The sequence below is a fragment of the Equus quagga genome, unplaced genomic scaffold (assembly GCF_021613505.1).
Source record: "Equus quagga isolate Etosha38 unplaced genomic scaffold, UCLA_HA_Equagga_1.0 73442_RagTag, whole genome shotgun sequence".
Classification (NCBI taxonomy): Eukaryota; Metazoa; Chordata; class Mammalia; order Perissodactyla; family Equidae; genus Equus; species Equus quagga.
In genome coordinates this window covers 9,568,451-9,584,167 of record NW_025802777.1, presented here as the reverse complement: position 1 = coordinate 9,584,167, position 15,717 = coordinate 9,568,451, and the positions used below count along the sequence as shown (strand labels likewise).

General features: G+C 40.4%; 1 protein-coding gene across 3 annotated transcripts in view; it reads right to left on the bottom strand.

Moving 5' to 3' along the window:
* Positions 1–15,717, bottom strand: part of LOC124234341 (transmembrane protein 50B) — a 49,709-nt gene that overhangs the window by 33,471 nt on the left and 521 nt on the right. The window contains exon 1 of one of the 3 annotated variants that reach the window (XM_046651677.1): positions 15,512–15,532. The exons of the other annotated variants lie outside the window; for them this stretch is intronic. The gene's annotated coding sequence lies outside the window, so the exon portion shown is untranslated. Of the gene's footprint in view, positions 1–15,511; positions 15,533–15,717 lie in introns of those variants that run through there. 3 annotated transcript variants of the gene reach the window in all.

The window sequence follows — 15,717 nt, the reverse complement described above, 5'->3', positions numbered from 1 at the left end:
TGTGATTGTTCCCACAGTTGACGGGAGACCCCACAGGGTGACTGCAGCCCCAAGGAGGGGCCCAGGCTCAGTCAGGAACAGCTGACAGGGACCCTGGTCGGTGCAGACTACACAGCTGCTGCCCCCTCCCAAGCGCAAGTGGAAGCAGTAACCAAACTCTATCTCTATGTGGAGGCACAAATTCACACCATCAAGCAGTATGACAAAATATATTAAATCTCAAGAACAAAAGGAAAATGATAAGTACCCAGAAAACAATCCCAAAGACACAGAAATCTATAACCTAAATGACAAAGGAATTCAAAATAGCTATCATTAAAAAACTCAATGAGTGAAAAGAGAATACAGATAGACAACTCAATGAGTTCAGGAGCTATGTTACAAAAGAGCTTGATGCTATAAAGAAGAACTAATCAGAAATGCTGGAGATGAAAAACACAATGAAGGAGATTAAGAAAAATCTGGACTCCCTGAACATAAGGGCTGATATTATGGAGGACAGAATTAGCAGTCTGGAGGATAGGAATATGGAAATGCTTCAGATAGAAGGGGAGAGAGAACTAAGACTAAAAAGAAATGAAGAAACTCTCCAAGAAATATCTGAATCAATTAGGAAATGCAACATAAGGATTATAGGTATCCCAGAGGGAGAAGAGAAGGAGAATGGAGCAGAAAGCTTGTTCAAAGAAGTAATAACTGAGAACTTACCAAACCTGGGGAGAGAGCTGGATATCCATGTGACAGAAGCTAATAGATCTCCAAACTTTATCAATATAAAGAGCGCAACCCCAAGGCATACAGTAGCGAAGCTTGCAAAAGTCAACGACAAAGACAAAACATTAAGGGCAGCAAAGTAGAAGAAAATAACCTACAAAGAAACCCCATGAGGCTGTCAGTAGATTTCTCCGCACATATCTTACAGGGTAGGAGACAGTGGAATGATATATTCAAAACTCTGAAAGACAAAAACTTGCAACCAAGAATACTCTATCCAGCAAAAATATCCTTCAAATATGGTGGAGAAATAAAAACTTTCCCAGATAAACAAAAGTTAAGGGATTTCCTTGCCACAAGACCCTCCCCCCCTTACAAGAAATGCTCAGGAAGGCCCTCATACTTGAGGAAAAAAAGAAAAGGAAAGGGGTTACAAAACCCTGAGCAAAGGAGATAAGCAGAAAGACAAAATCAAAAAACTGCAGCTCTCCATCAGAACAGGTTAGCAAATGCTTAAGTAAAACATTAAAGATAAAGGGAAGGGAAACACCAAGAATAAATACAATTTTGTCATTTTAACCCAAACTCACAACACAAGAAGAAAAAAATATGTGACAATAACAACCTAGAAGGGGAAGAGGAAAGGGATGGAACCAGCTTAGTCTAAGGAAATAAGAGGCTATCAGAAAATAGACTATCTCATCTATGAGATGTCTTATATAAACCACATGGTAACCACTAAACAAATAATTAAAACAGAGACACAAATTACATATAAGAAGAAAATCAACACAGAAAACTACCTAACTGAATTGGTAGTCCGAAATTCATGGGACAAGAAACAAAGGAAATGCAGGAGAACTGGAAAAGGAGTGATAAAATGGCAGCATTAGGCCCCCACATTTCAATAATCACTCTAAGTGTAAATGGATTGAATTTTTCAATCAAAAGACACAGAGTGGCTGGATGGATTAATGAACAAGACCCAACAATATGCTGCCTCCAGGAAACACACCTCAGCCCCAAAGACAAACACAGACTCAGAATGAAGGGTTAGAAAACGATATTTCAAGCTAGTAGTGAACATAAGAAAGAAGGTGTTGCCATACTTATATCAGACAAAATAGACTTCAATGCAAAACAGGTAAAGACAGACAAAGAGGGATAGTTTATAATGATAAAAGGGACACTCTACCAAGAAGACATAACACTTATAAATATATATGCACCCAACACAGGAGCACCAAAGTACGTAAAGCAACTATTAACAAAACTAAAAGGAGATATTAACAATAATACAATAATAGTAGGGGACCTCATCAACCCACCTATACCAATGGATAGATTATCCAGACAGAAAGTCAACAAGGAAATTGTAGAATTAAATGAAAAACTAGACCAGATGGACTTAACAGGGACACAGGGATGGTCCAACATCTGCAAGTCAATCAACGTGATACACCACATTAACAAAATGAGGAACAAAAACTACATGATCATCTCAATAGATGCAGAGAAAGCATTTGACAAGATCCAACATCCATTTATGATAAAAACTGTCAATAAAATAGGTATAGAAGGAAAGTACCTCAATATAATAAAGGCCATATATGACAAACCCACAGCCAACATCATACTCAATGGGGAAAAACTGAAAGCCATCCTCCTGAGAACAGGAAGAAGACAAGGATGCCCACTACCACCACTCTTATTCAACATCGTACTGGAAGTTTTGGCTAGAGCAATTAAGCAGTAAAAAGAAATAAAAGGAATCCAAATAGGCAATGAAGAAGTGAAACGCTCACTGTTTGCAGACAACAGGATCTTATACATATAAAATTCTAAAAAATCCATTGGAAAACTACTAGAAGTAATCAACAATTACAGCAAAGTTGCAGGATACAAAATCAACTTACATAAATCAGTAGCGTTTCTATAGTCTAACAACGAACTAACAGAAAGAGAATTCAAGAACACAATCCCATTCACAATTGCATAAAAAGAATGAAATATCTTGGAATAAATTTAACCAAAGAAGTGAAAGACCTATACAATGAAAACTACAAGACTTTCCTGAAAGAAACTGACGACGACCTAAAGAGACAGAAAGACATTCCAGGCACATGGATTGGAAGAATAAACATAGTTAAAATGTCCATTCTACCTAAAGCAATCTACGGATTCAACACATTTCCAATTAGAATCCCAATGACATGCTCCACAGAAATAGGACAAAGAATCTTAAAATTGATATGGGGCAAGAGAAGACCCCAAATTGCTAGAGCAATCCCGAGAAAAAAGAACAAAGCTGGAGGCATCACAAGCCCTGACTTCAAAATATACTACAAACCTATAGTAATCAAAACAGCATGGTACTGGTATAAAAACAGGCACACAGAGCAATGGAACAGAACTGAAAGCCCAGAAATAAAACCACACATCTATGGACGGCTAATCTTCGACAAAGGAGCTGAGAACATACAGTAAAGAAAAGAAAGTCTCTTCAACAAACAGTGTTGGGAAAACTGGACAGCCACATGTAAAAGAAGGAAAATAGACCGTTCCTTTTTTCTTTTTTTAGAGATTGGCACCTGAGCTAACAACTGTTGCCAATCTTCTTTTTTTTTTCTGCTTTTTCTCCCCAAATCCCCCCAGTACATAGTTGTATATTTTAGTTGTAGGTCCTTCTAGTTGTGCCATGTGGGATGCCACCTCACCGAGGCATGACAAGCAGTGCCGTGTCCATGCCCAGGATCTGAACCAGCAAAATCCTGGGCCGCTGAAGCTGAGAGCTCAAAGTTAACCACTCAGCCATGGGGCCGGCCCCCAAAATAGACCATTCTTTTACGCCACTCACAAAAATAGACTCAAAATGGATCAAAGACTTAAAGGTAAGACCTGAAACCATAAGACTTCTAGAAGAACATACAGGCAGTACACTCTCTGACATCAGTCTTAAAAGGATCTTTTCAGACATCATGTCTTCTCAGACAAGGGAAACAATAGAAAGAATAAACAAATGAAGTTTCAGACTAAAGAGCTTCTACAAGGCAAGGGAAAACAGGATTGAAACAAAAACACAATCCACCAACTTGGAAAAATTATTTGCAAATCATATATCCAACAAAGGCTTAATCTCCATAATATATAAAGAACTCACACAACTCAACAACAAAAAATCAACCTGATCAAAAAATGGCCAGGGGATATGAACAGACATTTCTCCAAAGAAGATACACAGATGGCCAAGAGGCACATGAAAAGATGCTCATCATCACTAATCATCAGGGAAATGCAAATCAAACCTACACTAAGATATCACCTTACACCCGTTAGAATGGCTAAAATAACCAAAACAAAAAACAACAAATGTTGGATAAGTTGTGGAGAAAAGGGAACCCTCATCCACTGCTGGTGGGAATGCAAACTGGTGCAGCCACCATGGAAAACAGTATGGATATTTCTCAAAAAATTAAATATAGAAATACCCTATGTCCCAGCCATCCTACTACTGGGTATCAGTCCAAAGAACTTGAAATCAGCAATTCAAAGAGACCTATGCACCCCTATGTTCATCGCAGCATTATTCACAATAGCCAAGACGTGGAAGAAACCTAAGTGCCCATCGATGTATGACTGGATAAAGAAGATATGGTGTATATATACAATGGAATACTACTCAGTCATAAAAAAGGATAAAATTGTCCCATCACAATAACATGGATGGATCTTGAGGGTATAATGTTAAACGAAATAAACCAGGCAGAGAAAGACAATCTCTGTATGACTCCACTCATATGTGGAAGATAAACAAACATGTGGACAAAGAGAACAGATTAGTGGTTACCAGGGGAAAGGGGGGATCGGGGAGTGACAGAAAGAGTGAAATGGTGCACCTACAATATGACTGACAAATAATAATGTACAACTGAAATTTCACAAGGTTGTAAACTATCATAACGTCAATTTAAAAAATTTTAAATTTTAAATTTTAAAATTTTAAAAAAACAAGATTATTGAACCAAACTAATGGATTGCTAGTCTGACTCATAAGTCTTATAGCAATTATTCCTATTACTAAAAGAGGCAACTCCCTATAAAAGAAAATATAAACCCTTCTTATAGGGCATTTTAAGTGATTCAACTGTCAAAATTTCATTTCCAAAAATTCAGTTTGGGAAACCAAAGGACATCTGCAAAACCAAGAAGAGAAAACAATTACTACACACCAACAGGATCTGAGCAATTTCCATATGCATCAAAGTCCCAAATAACATATCTAATTCACAAATTTTTCCTTTAATCAAACTTCTATACTACCGTCTGTTTGTTCATCCATCTCTTCACTAATTGCTAAATGCTACTAGTGTTAGGCAGTGCGTAGATAAAAACGATTCAGACACTCAGCGTAGAGAATCGTCTAGTTAGGGACACTGTCAGAAGAACAAATAATTGCTTTACAATATGTGCTATAATACACATTCACTATGGGCCATAATACAAAAGTGGTATAACAGAAATATGAAAAAAGTGTTACAGGATACTATTTGCCAGGAAATAAAACCTGATAGAGGAAGAACAAATTTATCTGAGTTTTGAAGCATGAATAGGAGTTTGACAGATGAAAAAGGAATAAAACATGCAAAATTATGTAGGCCCAGAAAAGAAGAGGGTAGAGTTTAAGTTATTTCAAAAAGTGATGATTAACCTGTTTGGAATAAGACTGTGAAGGATTTTTCAGCCCACTCAAGTCTGAATTCTATACTCTAAGCCAGGGATTAGCAAACTTTTTCTGTAAAGAACCGAACAGTACACGTTTTTGGTTTCCCAGGCCAAACAACCTCTGTCACAACCACTCAACTCTGCTGCCATAGCATAAAAGCAGCCACAGACAATACGTGAACAAAGGAGCATGGCTGTCTGCTAATAAAACTTCATTTACAAAACCAGTAGTAGGCCAGACTTGGCCCACAGGTCATAGTTTGCAGACCTCTGCTCTAAGCAAGAGGGCACCACCAGAGGCTTGTAAGCAGGGAAGGAACAAGATAAGCTATGTGATTCAGAAAGATAGTTCTAGTGCCAGCAGTGTGGAGGAGGGACTGAAGAGAAATGTTAAAGACATCTGCCCTCATTCCAGACAGGAAGAGAATACGGAGAACGTGCCTAACGACATATTGGTACAAGCTAACAAAAGGGTTTTTATTTGAAAAATATTGAAGTGGTATTATCAATAGGCAGGGAGGGGCTAAGAACGACTATGGTTGGGTGGCCAACAGTTGGTGAGACACCACTAACTAAAACAAGAAGGGGAGAATGGGAGACGAGAGTTTAAGTGTGATATATTATGCATAACGTCACACGCATATGACAGAAGGACATTCAAGTGGAGACGTACATACCACAAACGTACAGAAACCAGTGAAAGAGTGGCTTAAGACAGAAACACAGATTAGAGGTTCGCAGTAATTAAGTGGTAACTGAAGTCATAAGGGCAGCTGGCATCTCTGGGAGAAAACACGGCAGAAGAGTGAGGCTCAATTCAGAGCTCACCTCTACCCACTCATTCCTTCCTTGAACTACCGTGTGCCAGGCACTACAGGAACCGACACACAGAAGAGTACTGAATCAGCACAAAACTCCTCTAGAGCACGTACTGAATATTCACAGAACAACTCCTACGAGTAAGGCAGTGTGGGGAAAATAAACATGAATAAAACTTAGCCCTCATCATTAAGGGATTTACAAACTAGGAGAAAAATCAATTAACACTTCTTAAAATTAAATTACAATTATCTGTTACAAAAATCAGGAGATTAACAAAATAGAAATACCATTTAAGACATTAGGTCTACACAGCCAGAGCAAAACAAGTTGACTCAAATGAAACGAAAACAAAATCTACACGTGCCCCACTATTACTACTACTACTAGCTATTAGTTATAGGGTGCTTACAGGTTACAGACCACTCCATTCTACCCTCAGAAAAACTCCTTTCGTGGACTATTCCATTGAATCCTCACGGATACTCTAATGCGGTTACTATTATTGCCTCATATTACTGAAAAGGTTTAGAGAATGACTTGCCCAAGGTCACACAGCTAGGAAGGAAGCCAGCCAGGATTTTCACTGAAGTTCAGATCTGATTCCAAAATCTGTGCTCATGACCTTTACATTATACCGCTGCTCATCACAGTTTCACAGCATTTCTCGCATTCAGACTTCATGAGGAGAACGTTACTGTTGCACTGACTGTGGTGAAGAGAGCGAGAAGAACAAGGTGGAAGAGAAACAGCCCCAATTTAGAGGAACACTGTGATCATTGGAAATACAAGAAAGCAGTCCAATGAGGTCTGCAAGATCGTGGTGATTACTGCTGATTCAAATCTTGTCAAAGGAGTCTGGAGAACACAGTTTTGGGGTTGCTATAAATCTGGTTTCTAGGTACTCACAGTGTGAATATTTTATAGGCCTTAAAATCCAACAGCATGAATTATTCAGAGATCTAAGTACTTTTGGAAAAGACATTTTACATACTTAATCTCAGGGAATGCTTATCTGCCTTCTGACATATAACAAAAATAAAATATCCTAAGTGCCACCAATTTTGGTAAAAGATTTAAATCTAAAAACCAAAGTAAAAGATAGGGAGAACAGATTTTTGACGAGACTAATTTTATAACTACATAGCTTCCCCCAGTCATATCCTTAACAACTTTTTTATTTTTTTTATTTTTTTTTAAAGATTTTATTTTTTTCCTTTTTCTCCCCAAAGCCCCCCAGTACATAGTTGTATATTCTTCGTTGTGGGTCCCTCTAGTTGTGGCATGTGGGATGCCGCCTCAGCGTGGTTTGATGAGCAGTGCCATGTCCGCGCCCAGGATTCGAACCAACGAAACACTGGGCCGCCTGCAGCGAAGCGCGCGAACTTAACCACTCGGCCACGGGGCCAGCCCCTCCTTAACAACTTTTAGTTATTCCAAACGTGGATTATGTGGTGAATCCTCCCCGCCACAGCTTCTCTGTGCAGTTGATTTGGATTTCGATATCCAGTCTCAGATCCATACATCCAACTACCTCCCTGCCTGACATCCGCTGGCTGTCTGAAAGTCACCCCCAAATCAACATTCCAAACCCAAATTCCTGATCTCCTCCTCCAAACTTGATTCCATTCCAGGATCCCCTACAATGAATAAACCACCATCCATCCATCTGTACAAGGCAGAAACGCAGGCGTCATCCTTGTAACTTCTTTCTCACCTCCTCCAATCCACTATCTGATTATGCGTCCTAAATACCTCCCAAGTCTACCTTCTCTCCATCTCCTCCACCACCATGACCTGAGTGCCACTCTCTCACCTGTCCCCGTAGAGCAGCCTCCCAGCTGTTCGAGCCACAGCCACTCCTGTCCCCATCAATATGTTCTCCATACTGCAGCTGGAACGATTTTAAAAAAAGCACAAACCCTCCTGCTTAAAACCTTAATTACCTTCCCATTTGTTTGAAGCTAAAGACAAAACTCTATAGCACAGCCAGCCCTTACTTGTCCCAGCTTTCTCTGATAACATTTTCTCCTGTCTCTTTCCTCCAGTCACCCTGGGTTCTCTTTTACTGCCTCATGCTTGCTAAACTGCGCCATCTAAACCCACACACCCTCTGTATGATACCTTCCATCCGAGCTCACCAAGTTAACTCCTATTCAGACTGCCAGATGCCGGCTTCGTTGTCACTTTTCAACTCAAACATCAGCTTTCCCTTCATTCATTCAACATCTATTTACAGAGTGTCTACTACATGCCAGGCATTGTTCTGGACACTTAAGATACATCAATGAACAGATAAAAAGCACTGGCTACATGGCGCTTCAGGCAAGGGGGAGAGAAAATAAACATAACTTAAGAAGTAAATTATATACCACGTTAGAAAGTGGTAAGTGCCATGGGGGAAAAAACACAGCAGAGTAAGGGGCATTGGGAGTACAGGCCATAGTGGGGCCAGTTGAAGGGTCAAACTGGTGGTCAAGGTGGGCCCCGCCAAGAAGATGACAGCTGAGCAAATACTTGGAGGTGGGCAGAGAGTCAGCCATACAGATATCCGACAGAGAAGAGCACCAGGCAAAGGCCTCAGGCAGTGCCTGGCTACTGTGCCAGGAGCAACACGGAAGCCAGTGTGGCCCAGGGGAATGAGTGAGAGGGGAAAGCAGGAGAAAACAACATCAGAGAGGTAACAGGGGCAACGAAGGGTAGTTAGAGAGCTACACAGGCCACCGTGAGAACTTTGGTTTTTACTGACTGAAATAGGGAGCCAGAAGAGTTCTGAGCGGAGTGACTACATTTAAAAGGATCCCGAAGGGTGCTGTGGGGAGACTGCAGGGGTAAGAGTGGAAAGAGAGACCTGTGAAGAGGCTGTTGAAATAATCCAAGTGAAAAACAAAAACTGACTTCATGACCTCCTGACTCCACGATCAGATCTAACCCCCCAAGTATTTCATTATTAATCTTATGATTTAATACCTACCTCCCCATGGAGAGAGCAAGATCCATGAAGGACAGTCCAAGTCCATTTCTGCTCACTGTAGTCTTCCCGGAGCCTAGCACTGTGCCTGGCACACAGCAGGCACTCAGACACTTGTTGAATAACTGAATCTAACTACCATAGCCTTCGAATTTTGAAATGCAATACATATCTCACTTTCCTGTCACAAAAACAAATACAGTCAACTTTATACCTAGGTTTATTTAAACTGATAATTTGTAGAAGCCGATAATAAGAAACATCATTTTGGTGAAAGAAATAAATTCTGTTGTGACAATATATTTAAATATATTATTTCTTAAAATCATCCTCCCTGCTCCCCAAGTCCATATTCTGCCAGAATTTTCTCTCTAAAACTCAAGATTGGATCACGCCATTCACTGAAAAACTTCCAACAGCCTGTGAGATAAAGTCCAAAATATACAGTGTACTTACAATCTTCCCCAACATAGATTTCTTATCTCACTATCTTGACACTCTATACTCCAGCCACAAAGAAAGAGAAGGGAGACGGGAGCCAATACTTATTCAATACCTACTGTCAGGCAAATTGCTAAATTTTCTATATATCTATACTATATATATATATATACACACATCTCTTGTCTACAGGCAAACTCCCAACTCAACCTTCAGAATACACATCAAACATTTTCTTCTCCAGGCAGAATTAGTGTAAATGCTTTCATGAGCAGTTTTTGTTTTGTTTTAACAATAGTACATCAATCGTAGAGCAATTATTTTGTGCGTACGCTTGGCAAATGGTATTCAAATAATGTCTGGGAAAAAAATGAGCATGGGAAACCCTGCTTCCAGTACCAGCTCTGACATTCTCTAGCTGTGTGACACCAGCCTATGAGAAGGATGGACTAAATCAGTGGTTTCCAAACACAGGTCCACGGACCAGTGCCAGGCTAACTTCATAGTAACTTGGAGAGTTTAAGAGAAAAAAAGGCAACTGGAACCCACCTTCCCAAAGATCAGAATGTCAAGACTAAAACCAGGTTATCTATTTTTTAAAACTCCTCAGGTAAACCTAATCCTCACAAAGTTTTGGAATCACTACACCAAATTACCTCAAGAGTCCCTTCCATTGCCAAGATTCTAAGCATCATCACCTCTCCAGCACTGAGGCAGCCTCCAACAGCAATATGAGCTAGAAACTTCAAAGGATTTCATCATTAATTTCATCTATGTCAAACCTTAACAATTAACAAACCAAGTGAAATTTGTACGCATTTACTGATCCTGGCTTCAAAAAAAATTTCCTTTAAGGCCCAGTGGGCCAATTGGAGAAATACGACAAGCCAGACATTAGAGGATGTTACAGAATTATTTTCTTGAATGTGATAATGACAGAACTGTGCTTATGTAAAGAGAACGAACTTTTGGTTAGCAGACGCAATCTCACATACGTAGGGGTAAAGTGTCAATGTCAGCAACACACTATCAAATGGTTAAGCAAAGAAAAAATGATACAGCAAATATGGCAAAATGTTAAAATATTGAATCTACTGTTCAACTTTTCTGTATGTCTAAAACTTTTTGTAATAAAAAGTGAAAAAATAGAAAGGCATTCTATCATGAATTGCCACCTGAACACAGACTGCTACAAATCCAAGAGCTGATCCAGCCATGGCAAAATTCCACTCAGTCTCTGAGGCCATCTTTACCTAGGCTCCCCAGCAGGAGCCCTGCTCAGGCAACTCTGCATCCTCTGGGATTGCTCAGTAAATGGTCTACTCCCCAGTTCAGAGAAATTGGCTCCAGGTCACAGCTTTCAACCCACACGGGTGAAAGGAAACCCTCCTGGTAAGCAGTACTGGGAAAGCAGTACTGGGAAAGCAAAGGCCTCAGTAAGAATATTTCCAAAGGGCTCAAAGGAAGTGGACACCTTGAAGTACCAAGGATCATCTTCCATCTTTAGCCACCACAGAGGCAGCTGAAAGTGCCGACTTTGGGGTTAGCACTGCCCTGGGCCCCCTCCTACATTCAGCACTTCCCAGCTGTGCCTGCCTGGCCAGGCTCATTTATCCATTCTACTCCTCATGGAATAGCTGCTATGTGCCAGGCACTGTTGGAGCTTTAAACTTCCCTAGGCACTGGTCTCCTAGGGTGATGACAGCATGTCCCTCAGAAAGTGAGAATTAGTAAGAACAGCAGTGTCCAGCACATGTGATCACTCAATACCGTCAACCACTACCTGCCAAAAAGATGGTTCACATACATATGACTGCTTTGTAGAGGGCGCTCTGCTCTTGGAAGTACTGCTATCACTCTTTGGTCAAGAAAAACTATTACTATTTCTGGGTAAAGATGGCAGACCGTACATAAGCATCTCATTTTGCTTCCTCCTGAAACTTCACTAAAACTACAATAAAAGGAGTTTTTAAAAAGTCATAAACCCCTAATGATAGGGAGAACAGAAGAGGAGGCAAGATCAAGAAAATTTTGCAAGCGGGAAAGCAGATGGACAATGGTAACTGACTCAACACACGCAAGAAAGCTGAATTCCCAAGCCAGCAGCGGGGAGGGCTAAGAAGCAACCCAGTAAGGACCTGGGGGAGCAGTCAGAAGGGAGATGCCCAGATCCTGTCCCTTTTCTCTTCATGGTGCTAGCAACTGCTTCTTCCACATCCTGGCAGAAGTCTGAGGTTTTTTTCTCTATTTCATGTGTTCTGGATTGGGGGATACCAGGCACAATGGAAGATGCAGGTATCATACTGAAAGCTGGACATAAGGGACCGTTGTTCCTCTGTTTTGGCTCAGGAAACCGGCAGCCAGATCCTTTCCTTCTAGATAGGAAGCTGGAAAACTATGCACAGAAAGAAAACTTAAAATCATTATAACCTCAGAGATAAAAGAACATACATATCTATTAAACAAGCATAGGATGCTACCACAAGAAACATTCAGAGACTAAAAAATAGCCTTTGGAAACTAAAAACGTGACTGTGGAAATTTTTTTAAAAATCCAAATAGAAGCATTGGGAAAAAAAAGTTAAGAAAATCTAGCAGTAAGTAGATAGACGGAAAACAGAAGACGATAGGTAAGAAAATTCAGACTTTTAAACAGGTTCATATCTAAATAACAGGTGCTTCAGAAGAGAGAATACAGAGAAAAGAGAAGGGAGAAAATAACAAAATACTTCAAGAAAATTGCCCCAGAAGAGAAGTTGTATTTCCAGATTTAGAGGGCCCGTTAAATACTCAATCTAATGGATCAAAACAGACCCACACTAAGACTCATCATTTTAAATTTCAAAACACTGGGGTCAAGGTGTGGATTCCATAAGTTTGCAGAGAGAACAAAACAGGTCACATACAAAGGATCAGGAATCATAATAGCTTGGAATTGTCAACATCAACACTGGAAGCAAGATGACAATGGAGCAATACTTCAAAATTCTGAAGGAAAATTATTTCCAACTAAAATTCTATTACCACTCAAAATATCAGTTGAGCATGAGGACAGAATCACAACATATTCAGACAGGCAAAGCCTCCAAAAAATGTAACTCTTCTTGTCAATAAGCTTCTGTGGTATGAGTGCCACCAGAGAGAGTAAATCAATAAAAGAGAATCCCAGAAAGATCCAACACAGCAGAACTGAAGAGAATCCAGCTGTGCCCGAGACAAGGAGGATAACCAGGCCAGACTGAGGCAGTGTAACTGGAGACAGACATGTCCCAGCTGCTAAACCAGCTTTTTAACCTGAGGACTGAATGCCCCGTGAACCTGGCCCAGATCCATTCCTATCTGTACTCAGCTGGGCTTGGCTTGATCTTGATCATCTGCTGATGCAGTTCCTGCTCGCCTTCCAAGTCCTGCAGCCGCCATCAGCAGAGGCCACTCACTTCCCTCACAGAAGGTTTCTGCTTTGACTCACCCTGATAACTGCAGGCAGGCCACGGTGAGCTAAAAGGCAGAAAACACCAAGCGGCGCAGTCCCTCTGACTGCATTTCTGCTGTCCTTCCAGGACCTGGTCACACTGGAGCCCTCCAGGTGCCCTGACGGTGGTGAACCCTGTTTCCCAAGACTCGCCCACGACACTGCCCACTGACCTCCTCAGACACGGCCCCTGCAAAGAGTCAGGAAGGCGGAAGCCACTCTGTTCTGCTCATCTTTTCCTGAAAGGCTTCATCTAATAGTGACAATATTGTCCTGTCCTTACACAGTCAGGTTTGTGCTTAGAATTATGTAACAAAATTTTAATCTCCAGTCTTGAAAGCTCTGGCATTTTTTAATAAGCCTTTTTGGACCTGAGCTGTGCTCTGGGGAAAATAACTTTGCTATCACAGTTTATTTAATGAGAAATCCACTGTTAATAAAGACATAGCTTACAGTCTGTAAGATACGAGTTTAAGTGCAGAAATTAATAAGGTGTTATGATTTTTTAGCCTGGTAGAAAAGATTAATCCCAAAGGTATTATGATTTTGTTGCCCTGTGGAACATTAACCAATTATATCTAACTCAGCAATTTTATTGAGACATTCCTTTCCCTACAGACCACAAAAATATCTATTCCTTAAATCCTCTTCAAACCAGCTCCTTGTGGCACTCTCAGTAACAACTAAATAAAACTCAGAAACATGCTCAGTATCTATTTGTATGGGAAGTGTTTTTAACACTACTCATTCAAAACTAAATATATCATTTAGGATGTGTGTGTGTGTGTGTGCATTTAAGTATACATGTCTAAACATACATACATGTAAAGCTTACTTTTAAAAGAGAGAAAGATTAACCAAAAAAATCAGAATAGAGCCTATCTCTGGAAGAAAGACAAATATTTTGTTTCTTAATGTGGTCGTACATACAATGATGATCACTGCAAAAGAATTCTTTAAATTATATATATGTACTTTATACACACATTTTTTGTGCCTGAGATACACTTCACAGTAAAGAAACATTTAAAAAGAGAACAAGAATTTTTGTTACTGTTGACTATTCAAGGGAATTACCACCAGACGGTATTACACAAAATATGGTCTGTTCACATTTTCTCTTCCTGAAGGCCCTCTCTATTCATTCCTGCCAAGCCAATCAACTGAGTCAATATAACCCTAAAGTCAACACCAGTAAGTGGTAACAAGGTGAATAAATTCGCCATTATTTAGCCTGGTCCTCAAAATTTCCTTGATCCAGTCTCTAAATATAAAAGGACACAAAGATTCTACGAAATGCATTTAAATCAAACAGAATTAGCTACTGCCTTTAAATTACAAAATCTTTTAAGTCACAAAAAGATCCCTGGTGAAAAGAGCATTAAAATTATACTGAAGTACAATGATCTGTTTAAATTATCTACCTGAAACGTATCCTCCAATGCCAAAAGGATTTTCATGCAACAAGGCTGTTAATGGCTAAAACCCAGAAACAACCACAATGTTCATCAGTAAGGGACCCATAAAATACATCAGAATACACCCAAACAATGGCATAGTATGCAGCATTTTAAAAATGAGCTCGATGCACATATGCTGAAACGGCAAGGTGTCCTTACACTAAGTCAGTTGCCCAACAGTATAATGGGATGATCTCCTCCCAGGGAGCGGAATTGGGGATGTGGAAGACGCAAAGTGAAGAAACAAGGAATTCCAACTTTTTACTTGATATTCTTCTGTAAAATTAAAAAAAAATTTACAATCTGATGTATTACTGTAATCACTTAAAAGGAGCAAATACGAATAAATAAGTTCTTTATCTTGGACTCCAGAAGTGAATTCAGAAAAGACTGGCCAGTTAAGGTGGCCTAATGCTGGTCGCCAGAGGAGGACGGAAAAGAGAGGGCGTGTCTCCGAAAACGATCTCCTCCCCCTGCTCTTATCAAACCTGCTTTTCCTGAGACATCAATATTCAAGGTAACTCTTTTCACCTTAAGAAGGAAGAGTCTTGCAACACTATTATCGGTAAGAACGTTTAACGTTTGTTCTACGTCTGAAACCTACGCAGGTCTGAAAGAAGAGAAGACAAATAAGAAGTGACTGAAGATGATGGAAAAGAAATGGGACAAGCCTGGGAGAAAGAGGCTCGGGAACTGTCAAGAAAAGGGACTTACAGTACAGGCAGGTGAAGAGTTTGAGAAAAGGGGTGGGACACTCCAAGAAGAGACATCCACGTCTTTGAGAGGCATAACGCTGATTACACAATCGGAGGCTTGACCACCCCCAAACACACACACACGGCACCAGCAGCGGGGAGGGCGCGCACAGTCGATCTCATCACTGCTTGGACTTTAAAAAGGTCACATATTCACCTTTCAGATTAAGCACCTCCCAGCGATTACCTCGGAAGCCAATATCTTGCTTCAGAATCAAACGGTCTTCCCAGCACCACTTCAGGGGCGACTCTGCTGCCACCCAACTGAAGGGACACTCCACGCCCGATGAGTAATTCCCCAGGAACGGTGATCCTCTCCCATTTCCTCTCCCCACCTCAGTCCCTCGCTCGTAAGGACCGGGT